This window comes from Vicugna pacos, chromosome 1, assembly GCF_048564905.1.
Source record: "Vicugna pacos chromosome 1, VicPac4, whole genome shotgun sequence".
Lineage (NCBI taxonomy): Eukaryota > Metazoa > Chordata > Mammalia > Artiodactyla > Camelidae > Vicugna > Vicugna pacos.
In genome coordinates this window covers 81,491,132-81,505,157 of record NC_132987.1, presented here as the reverse complement: position 1 = coordinate 81,505,157, position 14,026 = coordinate 81,491,132, and the positions used below count along the sequence as shown (strand labels likewise).

General features: G+C 36.5%; 1 long non-coding RNA gene across 1 annotated transcript in view; it reads left to right on the top strand.

Annotated features, from left to right (window-relative positions):
- LOC116277660 (uncharacterized) overlaps nt 1–14,026 on the top strand; it is a 113,156-nt gene that overhangs the window by 57,649 nt on the left and 41,481 nt on the right. The window contains exon 2 of the long non-coding RNA XR_012075039.1: nt 13,614–13,844. This is a non-coding gene — a long non-coding RNA (uncharacterized lncRNA). The remainder of the gene's footprint in view (nt 1–13,613; nt 13,845–14,026) is intronic.

Sequence of the window (14,026 nt, the reverse complement as noted above, 5' to 3'; positions counted from 1 at the left end):
TCACAGTACTATCTCAGAATTGTAAATACCTACAAATAATAAAGAAGTGCACACTCATGTCTTTAGGTCAAGAACCCTGAGGATCTGAGATATTATCCTACGTGTAAGCTAAAGAGCCTGCCATAGATTCATGAATGCTCGGAGAAGACATGAGATTCTGGGTCAGAGACAAAAGAGTTGGTTATTCATGGCAAAACAGGCAGCATAAGCTTCCTGTCTTCACTGGTTCCCCTCCCCATCTCCAGAGCCCAAGGGCGTCACTTGGTGATGGACCCAGGCAGGTGCTGCACGTGCAGTGTACTTGTGTCGCAGATGAGAAATCCCAATCTTTGAAGGGGTTGCAAGCAAAACTACCCAACCTTTGCCTAGAGGGAGATCTCACTATGTTTTATTATCTTTATTATATTGGGCAGGAAATAAATCTGCCCTATGCCTAGGAGGGTGGCGCTATTTCTATCTTCCTAGGCTATTTGTCACTCTTGAAAAGAAGACCTTAAAAATATATTTTTGAAATGATAGTCTGGAATAAAGGCTATCAGTAACTCTGCTCATAAGATATGTATATACACAAAGGAGACCCATTAAAAAACTGTTTCCCAACAATATATTTTCTTTTCTTTTTTCTTTTAATTGAAGTATAGTCAGTTACAATGTGTCAGTTTCTGGTGTACAGCATAATGTCCCAGTCATGCATATACAAACATATATTCACTTTCATATTCTCTTTCATTAAAGGTTATTACAAGATATTGACTATAGTTCCCAGGGCTATTCAGAAGAAATTTGTTTTTTGTCTATTTTTATACATAGTGGTTAACATTTGCAAATCTCAAGCAATATATTTTCTATAATCCATGCTAACTCATTTAACACCCATTCTGTTGAGATTAATATGGTGAATCTTATTTTTTCTATTTTATAGATTGTCCTACTTATAAAATGATTCTCTCGACTAGGTAAGACTAATACAGCTTTCATAGCCTGAAAATAATTTGGTTCACAAAATATATAGGTGTTGAAAAAAATTCCAAATACACAAATTGATGCTTAAAGGGAATAATTCTTATACAATAAAGGATCAATATAAAAAGGATTTTCATCTCATAGTATTTTATATTTTTTGCTTATTTCTTACTAATTACTTGACCAGGGGTAGAGGAACTAAGTGTTAGGGTATGTAATTAGTGATCACTGGCAATTGAAGAAGGAATAGAAATAAAAATCAAACACTTCCTAATTTATATAATAAATCAATAGAAAAAGATGATCTGAACTGATACTTATGGATGACTATACTTACTATGTTAGGCAACAGAAACTGCATTAGAATACCATTATATGTGTAATGTACTAAGTTGCCAGTTTCTAAGCTGGCTATCTTCTGAGTGTGCTCAGTTTGGACCAAGGCATCCTTTAATAATTGGAAGAATTTAAGTTTAATGATTGCTGTCTACTCCAGGAATTTCAAAGTAATTGGCTATTACTAGGCTTTTTTATTTAGACAAGGCAGGTTAGATTTCAGACCACTTTGATGAACAAAATTAAGCCACAGAAAGTTGGTTATTTGTCTAAAGTTAATGAGCAAAGAAGAGCTATTAACACGGTGTTGCTCTGCAAGGGATACATGAGGATTGGGGGTAGGAAGGCTCACATTTTTTATTTCAGTTCCTACAGAAAAAGAAGCAGAGAAAGAAATGGAAGTCCCTAGCAGCTTGAGGTGAATTAGAGGAAGCGGCCAGAGGGCAGTGAACAGTGTTGATCATTTACTCAGAAGCACTCTTGGATGTGTGGCTATTTCAACACCAAATGAGATTATTGTTTCTCATTTTAGGGAGCCCTTCTGTTATTACTGATGACCCACACAAGCTGAAAAATGGTCACGATTGCACAATATCCAAAGTATGTTTGCAGTAAATGCTGGAATATTTGGGCTCATCCATCAATTGAATAGGTTGTTCTAAATACACAAGATCATTCAACCCAGAGCATCTTTGTAGCAGCTGACAAGCTATCCTTGTTCACTGGAACATTTAAACCTTGTCCTTCAACAAAGTGAAGTGAGAGGAATGTCCTCATCAAAAGTCAAGATCTGAAAAGCAAAATTTGATCTGTCAAATGGTCAAATGTGTTAAAGGGAAAAATAAAGCCTCTAAGACACATAGGTCTTTTTTTAGACCCTTGTTTTCCTGGCAAGTGAAGAGTCTTTCAGAGGCAGAACTCCCTTTAACTCATGTTTCATAATTCTTTGTTCACCTACACATAAGCTCTAAGCTAATAACATTAAGGTAAAGGTAACAAACTTACACAGGTTTCTAATTACTGTGGAATTATTAGTTTGGGGTATGTTTTAATGACTAAATCCTCAAGCCTTGTCTGCTTTCCTCTTCCGCTGGTTCTTAGCTCTAGATATGTGTCACAGAATAAATGAGAATTCATTATGAAAGATCAGTATGGACTTAATTTAATTCAGTGCCTGAGATATTACCATTATTTTAATTATTCCTTTTCTGCTGTTTATCATACCGACACCTGTAATAATAGTCATGGTAGCAAAGATGATAAAAGTAATATGTTTTTTCTCATAGACAACTTCATTTCAGGTTAGTCCTAATAGAAACTTGTCATCTAAAATTTTGGCTAAATATTGCCTTTACTTGGGGGTGAGATAGGTAAAATACAAGATAACTAGTTAAATTTGAATTTCAGATAAAGGATGTTTTTTGTTTTTAGTAAGTAAGTCCTAAATATTGAATGGGACATACTTATACTAAATAATTATTAATTGGTTGTCTAAAATTCAAATTTAACAAGGAGAGAATATATGTATGTGTATACATATATATACATACATATATGTATGTATATATATGTTTTATATATATATATATATATATATATATATATATATATATATATATATATATACACACACACACATATATTTTGTTTTTTGTTTTTTTGAGGAGAGGAAGAACTCTTTTGAAGTTCCAGACAGAAAGGCTGAGGACACACCTGTAAAGGCAGCTCTAGTAAGGTTTTCTCTCTCTTTCCCTTTTTACCAAACTAGGTGGAAACTGTTTAGTAAGGCAAAAAACGTTTGCCCCCATCACAGTCCTGACTCCTTTTTTTCAACAACTGTTGAACCTTGAAGACACTGGTTTGAACTGCATGGGTTAATTTATACGTGGATTTTTTTTCAATACATATAGTACCTTTAATTCATTTTACAGATCTTTAATCATCTAAGTGTGGGGAGAAGTTTGGTTCAATTAGAGATCACAATATGCAGAATGAAAAGAACTAGGGTTTGAGTCCTGATTCTGTCTACACTGTTTTAGCTTCCTGCCCTCGGGTGAGTCATTCATCAGTTCCTCTGTCTTTGAGGCTGAGATAGCAGCACCCAATTTTCAACTGTGTGGGGTCGGTGTCCCTAAACACCACATTGTTCAAGGGTCAACTGTAGTCTCTTTTTCCCTAGAATTAAAAAACGAAACAAAACACAACATGTCACTCGGCCTGGAGGGCGATGGATTTAGTAGTTTTCTCTGAGTAGCATGAAGCCACTAGATGGCAGTATCAGCTCATCATACCCCACCCCCTCCCTGACATCCCCGAGCCAACATTTTCTGTACCCTGTCCTCTTTCTCTTTGCAGGTTTCAGCCTGTCACTTTTCTTCTCCCTCTTTGTTTTCTATTTTTACTTTTATTCAAATGCCAGGAAAACCAGCTGGTTGAAGAAGTCATGCGGTGCTCCGCAAGTTTGTCACTGGGGTGCTGTGATTGAAAAGCTTAACTGATTTTCTAGGCTGCTGGGGCTATCAGGCAGGCCAGCAAAGGGACACTTGCCCTGGAAGCTGCGGTAGGAGGCTGATGAGGATACAGAGTGTGATTATGCTCTGCCGAGCCTTGTGGGCCCAAGACCCATCCTACTGCCTGTGGGAGTCTCTCAGCTGCTGGCAGAGACAGCCAGGTGAGAGCAGATGGGACAGGAGCTCACGGGAGACTTCCCAAAGACCAGAGCTGGAGCTTTAGTGGCTGTGTGGGGTGTATGCGCTCCTGACATAAAGTTTATTTTTGCAGAAATAAAACCATTGAATTGCAAAACTGTACACATGAAGGGGTCAAGAATTGATGTTGAGTTTGTAGAGTGTGTACTCCTTAGAGATTTTTAAAGTTGCCGAAAAGGACAACCACTCCATTTTGTTCAAGAAGCCCTGAAATTCTTCCTGAGAAGGAAAGAGAGGGATGGAGAATGCTGTGAAGAAAGTGGGGGTAAATGAGTTCGCATTCCATTCTCATCCTAAGTGCACATTAGTTACCCATGTGATGAAGTCACTCCCCACACTGAAATTCCTTTCCGTCCCATCTCTATGTCCCTTCTCTTGCGCTGGTCCCTGGCCACCGTGATACCCAGTGAGATCTGCGTGAGGAGGTCTGGGCAGAAAGCTTGGCTATTGATAGTGACTAAAACCCCTCTCTCAGAGTCCATACTCTAGTTCTTTCCAGGGATAAAACTTTTTCCATTTGGATATTTCAAAGCAGGTTATAAGCATAGTTTGGATCCTGCTTGCAGAACCTCACTGTTCTTCCTGTTTGCCAATCTAAAACTAGTTATGAGATTTTTTTTAGCTGGGTGTTTCTCTGCATCCTTCTTTCATTTAGTGGAGTACATTCATTTACTGCAAGTACAACACTTCTCCAATATATCTATATCTATATCCTAAGTTCTTTTTTGAGCTTGGAAACAGTAACTCCTGCCAAGAAAGTCTTCTCTAAGCACAGCGGAGCTTATCTTTGCCACCACTGACAACCAGCTGCTTAGCAATGAATGGGACTGAGTAAGGGGAGCTCCTGGCACCACTCCTGTAACTCACTATGGTGGCCAGGCCTCTCATTCACTTTAGATCTGCTGTCAACTCTTCCTGGAGAAGGGGGAGGCGAGTTCAAGATGTTTTGCTATCATGAGACTCTTCAACCGCTGGATAGTTCCTGGATCTAGGAATATGTCAATTGTCAGTTTCTTCTTGCATGGAACTTTTAAGAAAAGGAATTCGGTATATAAAATTCTACTTTGTAGTTATCTGTTAATTATTTATTTTATTCTGTGCTGGTAATTATAAGAAAATGGTCTTCCTCAAAGAAGTCTTTCATACCATACATTGGAAGATTGCCAAATAAACACAAATTACTTTTCAAAAACATTTTTCATTGTGGAGGTATAATTTGGGATTGTTTTGTTCATTCATTCATTCATTTATATTTTATTCACTAATTTGACACATATTTATTAAGCATCTTCTATGTGCCAAGCACTGTGCTAAGAGTTGGAAAAACAGATCAAAAAGGTTGAATGGATATTGCCCCAGACTTCATGAAACTTAATGAGATGGTTTATTGTAATGGGAGTTGTGTATGCGCTGAGTGATTTGAAAGTCAGAGGCAGTGTAATGTAGTGCAAAGAGGGAAACTAACGTTTAATGAGTGCCTCCTGTTTAATGCTCATGTTGTCTCATTTCTCACCTTTCACTCTAGTATATCATCTTATGTCATGAATGCTTAGATTCACCACTTTTAAACAATTATTTGAAATCTGATAGGAAACTATCAGCATGTTTCCTAATTATCTGTTCTATAAAACATTTGTTGAAAGACGGTTTGTGTCAGACGTGCTCAAGATGTCATGGATGGAGTAAATCAGATGGGCACTATTCTTGCTCTCGTGGAGATTGTATTTGAGTAGTTGTGACAATTATAAATTAGAACTAGGATTTTTACTGTTTTAGTGTTAATTGGAACTAATTCATCTTCCTGGTGAAGAAGAAAGAGCCTTTCTTCTGTGGGTGCTGGAGTCTATGTCTGTATTCCAGAGATCAATGAGACCTAACCTGCCGTGCTGGGAGGGTCAGCAAGCGAGTGGATGGAGACAGTACGCCCCTCCCAGGCTCTGGTCTCTGGGAGAATGCAGACGGCGGGGCTGATGCCCAAGATGAAATTTGTCTTCCCTTCTCCTCCACGCATGTCGTAGTAAATATAATATCAAAACAGGAGACAGGATTTATAGAAATAAATAGACCTTTGCCCACTCCCTTCTCTAAGTGTTGAAAAATGAGTTTGTTTAATTTTTTTTTTTAGAAAATAGTCAAAATTATTTTGATACTCAAAATAATATTTTGTGGGCTATTAGATATCTACTCACTCACTTCTATTGAGGCACTCTCGCTCTGTCTCTCTTTTTCTCTCTCTGTCTCTCTCATCATCTATCAATAAATTCTGGAATTCGACCACTAAGAGTATTCAAAAAGCTTCTCCTGGGATCCGGAGAATCAGCCAAGCATCCTATAGTATAAGTTGCTTAGCTATAGGGGGTAAAATTTCTCACAAGCATATTGACATAAAGTTTCCATTCAAAATTCAGCTAAAATGCTGGTGGACAATTTTCTTTACAGGCAAAACACAATGAAACGGAAGGTCTTGTGGTTTTCTGAAACTGTATGGATTTTCGTTGTCTCTCAGGCCAAGACTTCAGAAAACTTTGCTCTTATTTCATCACAAAACTTGAGCTTGCAAACTCAATGCAGCTAAATATAAATGTAAATGTAGATGAAACTTTTACCCCTTAATATAAAATGCTTTTCATTTGATGTCTCTTCAGCTTGTGGTTTCTGGATTTTGTTGCAAATGTTGGAGCAAGGGGTTGATTGATTGGTATAAACATGTAGCAATGGCAACAGCTGCCTTAAAATAAAAAAGCATAAGAGGGAATGAAATGATTTAAAATAAACAGTAGTTACATTTATGACATACATACTGCCTGGATATTTTTAATTTTCCTTGCCTTTGCTAAAAATGAAATACTGGTCCAGAGAGCAGTGAAATAACTGAATTCTAAATTCAAGTGTTCATGCCTCAGAAGTGCGAACTTTCTTTCAGACTTTTTTTAAGATTTTATTTCAGTGTCTTTATTGCCTTAGGCTTAATTTCCCAGTAAATTTGACCATTTTTATTTGAATTTTGAAAATGCAGCAAAGTTACAGCAAATTGTAAGCCCTTCCTTACTATTAGCTTTTATAAAGTAGATATCAATGAAAAAATATTGCCAAGTGCTTCATTTGTTGTTATAATTATCTACCTCGTATTTTCATCAGTCAGTGATGTCACAAGTCATGGAATAGCTGCGCTCTGAAGTGACATTTTTGTTTTTCAAAAATTCTCAAACTTTTAAAAATGGATCTTTGAGTGATCTCTTTATAAATACCGAAACTTTGTTTCCAGGGACAATTGGGTTTAAACAGTCTGATATGTGACAGGAATTTACTTTCTCTAACTTGGGAATGGTAAAGAGAACAATTTCTTTAACTTCTTTTTTAAATGAGTATTTTCTAGTCATGTTCACAAAATGTGAGATTGTGAAAACCAAACTGGATGTTAGAGGCCATGTGGCCCAAACCTCCGTTATTCTGATGGTAGTCTGACTGACGAGAGAGTGTGAGGGGCTTTCCCAACCACTAAGAACCCAAACAAAGTAGGAGAAAGAGCCAGAATTAGAACCCAAGTCCCAATAACCTTTTTACATGTTTTAAACTATCTTCCTCTTCCTTCTAAGATTTTACTCACATATACCCTTTTGTGGCCTTTTGCACTCAAAATGTAGAACCACGCCTTACGTTTTAGGTCTTAATTATCCCTTTCATTTCTCATCTTTTCTTGGGAGACAAGCTGGATTATTGCTTCTGTGTTGCTGACAAGGAAATTGAGGTACAAAGAAAAGAGCTAAGAAGCACAATAAGACATTTCAGGTGCTGATTGAAGAAAAGATCTTTTGTAAATTTGTTGTTTGCAACTCAGGATTCCTTTTTCCACAAAAAGTTAAATTATGCATAATGCTTGAGTCTCTGTAGGAAAAAATCCAGAATACCTATTTAACATACCTTTTACCCAGAATGTAACTCTGAATAAAGGTCTCTGTGGAATAGACATGTGCCATCTGTAATGACACTTCAGTGGGGAACATGGACTCAGAATGTCATCATGGGTTGTTGGGATGCAGAAAATACTGTTTAAAGGGCTAAAATGAGATACAACCTAGTCATTGATACAATACTTGGCACATATTAGGGTATGTTGTTCTTTTACTCTCATCCTGCTCCTTCTTACATCTTTTCTCTACACTTTTGCTGGTGAAACATTCTTGCTCTTTATCAGATATGTTGGTGTGGCCTTACCTCCAACACATTCAGAGCCCAGGAGAGCAAGGGGAGGGGAAGAAGTGGGTGTTTCACTATAGAATTAGTGGAAGATGATTCCACCTGTACTTGAAAGGCTCAGGAAGGGCTTTACCCAGGGTTTTAAAGTGTTGAAGCTTATATATATTTGGTGGACTCACTTTAAAAATTTTTATGAATATAAACTTAGGATATAGGATATAGGAGAATTACAAAATAAATATTTGTCCAAAATGAGAACAAAAATAAACCAACTTAAAGATTTTTAAAAGATGAGAAATACCACAGCCATCACAAAATTTTAAGAAACTAACATTTCAACTCTCCAGTGCAACTTTGTAATATTCTGTATCTATCTGTGTGTAATACCCCACGTATATATATTTGCTGCAATCTCTTTAGCACTTTATATGACAATGACTGTATAAGATCTCTTCTATATCAAGAATATAAAAATGTTCCTCTATCATGATTGATTAAACTTTTTAATTGATATTGAGGGTACTTAAACATATGAGTTCCTGTACAGATGTGCTTCTGATTTGTAATGTTGTTACAGGTTTGTGACTTCAGAGACTAGATTCCATACTTTCTATTTCATGTGATTCCCATCAAAGTGTGTTATGTATTTATACTTGTATAAGATTCATTATAAAGTACCTTCCTGACAAATGAAACTCCCAGTTTGACTAGGTATTAGTGTAAATTGAATCCTCAGCTTATAATTTTACATTTCTGATGACTGGAAGAATTTTCCATCAACTAGCTTCTGACACATTACCTTTCAAATATTCTTTCTTCCCTACTCATCACTTGCTTCTGGTGCAGGGCACTGGGGAAACATTCATATAGCAGTATGTCAAGGTGTAAGAAATCAATACTGGAGGTAATGGAGTATTCCTAGAAACCATTCCTACACTGGGATAGTGAGCAGCAACTCATCAAGAATGGAAATGACTATGAAACCACAAAAATAATACACTATATACATTCAGTATACACCCAGGCTGCCAGCCTCCCTGACAGATGTCCTTCCTTCCTCACTCCCTCCTTTCTTTCTTCCCTTCCTCCTTCATCTTTCCTTTTCTCTTTTCTTCTCTCTTGTTTATTTATTTTTTTTAATTTAAATACTTCAGAATTGTAGTTAGTTTAGTCAGAATTTTTAGTTCATTAAGCATTAACTTTCTTGCATACATTGTCTATATTATTTCTTTTGATTTTTAAATAATATAATAACATAATGAGCATTCAAATGAATGCATAAAACAAATCAATAATTCACACAAACTCTGTGTTCCTCCACTAGAATATATTGTTAGTTTTACTTGTTATTAAACTTCATAAAAAGGGTGTCATACTGTTGTGTCTTTTGGGACTTTTTGTTCTTTCAGTTTTACATTAACTAAAACCTCTCCATGCTATTTCAAGCTACCACATTCACTTGTGTTACACTGCTGCATGCTAGTCATTAATCTTCCTCCTGGTGGGAATTTATATTGTTTCCAGTTTTTAGTAATTACAGTTAGTGCTGCAGTGAACACACTTGTTGTGCCCTGGTGCTCATATGTAAGATATTCCTGAATATTTTCCCAGGAGTGAAAATATGGAGCCGTAGTTTATCATTATTTAGCTTGTAACATTAATCTTAATTTGTTTTTAAGACAACTTGTAACCATCATATTTATATTTGCAATGTGTAAAGAGATCTTCTTAATCTATTTCTTCTTCAACACATAATAGTTCTAGCCAATTGAATAAGGAGGGAGAAATGGTACCTTATTGTGGGGTTGATTTATACTTCCCTAATTAACTGAGATTACATCTTCATATTTGGCCAACAGGACTTTGTTTGTTTTGCCCATGTTTTTATTTTTTTTTAAGATTTTTTTAGGAATTTTTTTTATGTTCTTGATACTAATCCTTTGTCAGTTGTATGTATTATAAATATCTTTGAGTGTGGCTTGAGTTTTTCTTTTTTCCTTTGAAAATACATATTTTAATTATATAATCATTTTTGTGTGTGTTGGATTCTGTTTGCTAATATTTTGTTGAGGATTTTTTGCACCTATGTTCATAAGTGATATTGGCCTGTAGTCAAAAATTGACACAACATTGTAAACTGAAAATACTACAATTTAAAAATGTTTTAATTAATGGAATTTATTAATTAATAAACATATAATGTTCAACTTTTTTCAGGTTAGTGATGTTTGTGCCTTGTAAATAAATTTTTTTTATACCAAAGTCAGTAAAAATATTCCTTTAAATTTTTTTTTTTTTAGTTTTGCTTTTTACATTTTAAAGTCTCAGTCTGCTTGGCATTGATTTTTGTTGCTGGTATGAGATAGGCTTTTAATTCCATTTCATTGCTATGTGGAAAACCGTATTTCCAATTTCTGTTTATTGAATCACTTTTTGCTCTTACCCTTTCCAGTGACTTCCATGACCTTACACTTCATCTATGAAATGTCCATAAATTTGGAGTTGGTTTATGGGCTTTTGGTTACTGTCTTTATTATTGTAGATACTGTTATAGATCATAACAATTTACAGTAATGTAATACAATTAGAATGTACAACTGACATCTGTTAATGTGAGTTCCTTTAACATTCTATTCCTGCTGTGTGTGTTCGTGTGTATTTTTTACACACAGCTGCACAAACATGGACACTTCTTTTATATCAGGGTCATTAATATACTTGCAGTTCCACTAAGTTCTGATTTTAATGGAATCCTCATGAACTAAATGAGGTGATGTTGAAAGAAATGCCTGGGTCTACTTGTCACCTTAGATGAAGATGTCCAAGCTTCAGCATGCATTAAAATCACTTGGGTGGCTTGTTCAACTAAAGACTGATGGGCCCCACCCACAGACTTTCTGATTCAGGGGACTTGGAGTGAGGCCCAGGGATTTGCATTTCTATCGAGTTTCCTGGTGAGGTTAATGTTGTGGGTCTGAGGACCTTACACTGAGAACAACTACCTTACACTAACTTTGCCTGTATAGTTCTTAGGAAATTCTGTTTAATTCTTGTCCTTTCTGACCAAAGCTTCATTGTCTTTGTTTTCTCACCATGTGGAGGCAGTGAGATGTGTTAAATTCTGCTTCTTTGGGAAAAGGACAGGTGGCTAAAAATGTTCTCTGGAGAGAAATAATTTAAATAACATTTAAAACAACAGGCTATCTATTGACCTTGCAGTGTAATAATATGTAATACTCCTTGTTGGCTGCAACAACTTGGATGTTTACCCTTTAACCATTTCACATACACTGTTGTATAAGGTGTAGCGAGGCCTTGAGTTCTACAGGTGAGGGTATGAAAAGGCAAGTGATAATTCACAGCTGTGTTCCCAGAGGGGAAAGGGGAACGTCTATTCTGGAGTAACTATTCATAGGTGACTATCCATTTATAAAGCGGTTACTTAAGCTGGTTAAAAGTAATTTGGAGATTTAGAGGACATTCCCAGGATTTCGGTCCTAGCAGCTCCCTGACCTTATTAGTTGTGCCTGTAATTTATTTGCTTTGGTTTCAGCAGAGGCTTGCTCTAACTGAATGTCATGATTAATAAAATCTTCTTCAAACTCCGTCTATTAGCTTTGCAACTATAGTTTCCACTGAATGAAGGATGCTGAATTTTAACCCCACAAGTGGAATTGCAGATTCATGAATGCCTAGTTCAATGAACTTTTTGAACCACTGTTTGATTGTGCATTGTGGAGAACATATTTTTCTTATAATCTCAGTTGCTCTGTTACAATGGTACATAACAAAGACAACCATGTTAACAAAGAGAACTCAGTATTCATTTGTAAGGTAAAAACTAATTAAATACTACCATCTGCCTGGTCTTCTGTATGGTGATAACAATAAAATGATGAGCAGGATTGGTACAGTCCCTTCTGGCCTTGATCTCACATTCTTACAGAGCAGACAGATAAGTAAATACCAATACTTACCAATAAAACACTGTATGGTAAGTAAGATGATAGACATGTTCCAGATGGAGCTGATGGGTCAAATGCGATCTGGCAGTGAGGCAGGGAAGAGATTAAAAAATGCTTTGGTATAAATGAGACAGGAAGGAAGAGGGCCAAGCACAACCATTAAAAGAATTATGTAGACATTGAGGATAAGACATCAACTGGTTAGAACCAGCTAGACCCAAGATGGTGGAAGATTTGACTTCCAGTAGACCTTGAGCCTCATTATAGACTCACTGCAATACATTAGCATGCTAAATGACACACCCACAGGCAGCAACAGTTCCCAGGCTGACCACTAAGGCCAAAAAGTAGGTGGGGCCCAATTCCTGGAAATCCCCACCCCTTCTCCAAAACAGTTGGAATAATCCTTCCACTTGGCATATGAAATTACCCAGCCCATAAAAACTAACCACCCACACACCCCAGGGCCTCTATCCCTTCTGAGACACACTGCATTCTGTCTGTGGAATGTGCATCTCTCTGAGTAACCTTGCTTTCACTTTACCCACTCTTGAATTCTTTCCTGCGTGAGATAAGAATCGATTCTCTGGTAACACAATGAGGAATGTGACACCACACATATGGTAAGGAAGCTAGAGCTTTCTCTACTCAACCTCAGGTTAACAAGTTGATTCTCCTCCTCATATACCTCTTCTTTTGCTTTAAGCTGCCAAACTTTTATAATCAATACACATGAGTGAGTAAGCATTTTGTTTGGAATCCCATCTCAAAGGGCAGGCAAAGGAGACCTACATTCCACAGAAATAGTTAGCATTCCCATAAACAGCAGGAAACAGGCTCTCAGTTTCAACACCAGGAGCTGGGTAATCACCAACCAGCTCTAATAGAAATGGAAATTCAGAAACACTTAATGTTTTTTCTGAAGTGGAGCATTTTGCAAAGTTTGTCCAAGAGCAAGTAGGTATGAGGGCTATTGGACCTCTTCACTCCTTTTTTGTTGGTTGTTTCAAAGAATCCATTTTATCTACAGCTGGAATTTCACAGCAGCGATCAACTATTATAAACCAGAGTATTTGCATCCTTGGCAGTATTACTTGCAAAAATAACAGGGGAATAGCAGGAGACCCGCCAGGAGCACTCTAGGGGGCTGAAATGCAAAGCTGCCTACACTTGTCAGATAATGGGATAAAATTCCCCTTGGCCACCTGTTGTGCAAAATAAGGTCCCTTAGGTGATAAAAATCCCACGACCACCTTGCCCTTCTTTACCAGGCTTGATGTTCTTTCTTCCCCCCTTGCCTTTGACTTCATTTTTTTTTTTTGGTCCAGAAATAAAATGCAAATGCTTAAATAGTCTTGCAATAATTAATGGCGTTCTATTTTTAAATACACATCTGCAATTGCAGGAAATATTCATAAAACTTGCCTCTTTTTTTTTGATCCAGCATCTTCTACTCTGGTACTGTCATCTTCTTCCAAGTTCCTTGTCAAAGAGGTGACTGAATGACTGATGCTGATAAAGTGAAAGAACTAAATTCCAGAAGGGAAGAAAAAGAAGAAAAGAAGAAATGTAAATCTCTCTTCTAACATGAACACATTTCACCATACTTGCAGACTTCATAAATCAGATTTGGTAATGAGAGCTGAAAGCACATGCTATGTTAGAAGAAAATACGGTAAGTGTATGTCTGAAAATTCTTTCTGATCATGAACTAAAAATTCCTGTTAATCAAGACTAATTTTAAGTTATGGGTAAGGATAAGGGTGCAAGGATCATATCTACCTCTTTGTATTTTAATATATTTTAAGTTGTCTAAAAGTGTTTAATGTTACTATGTATAAAATTATTCTGAAAGTC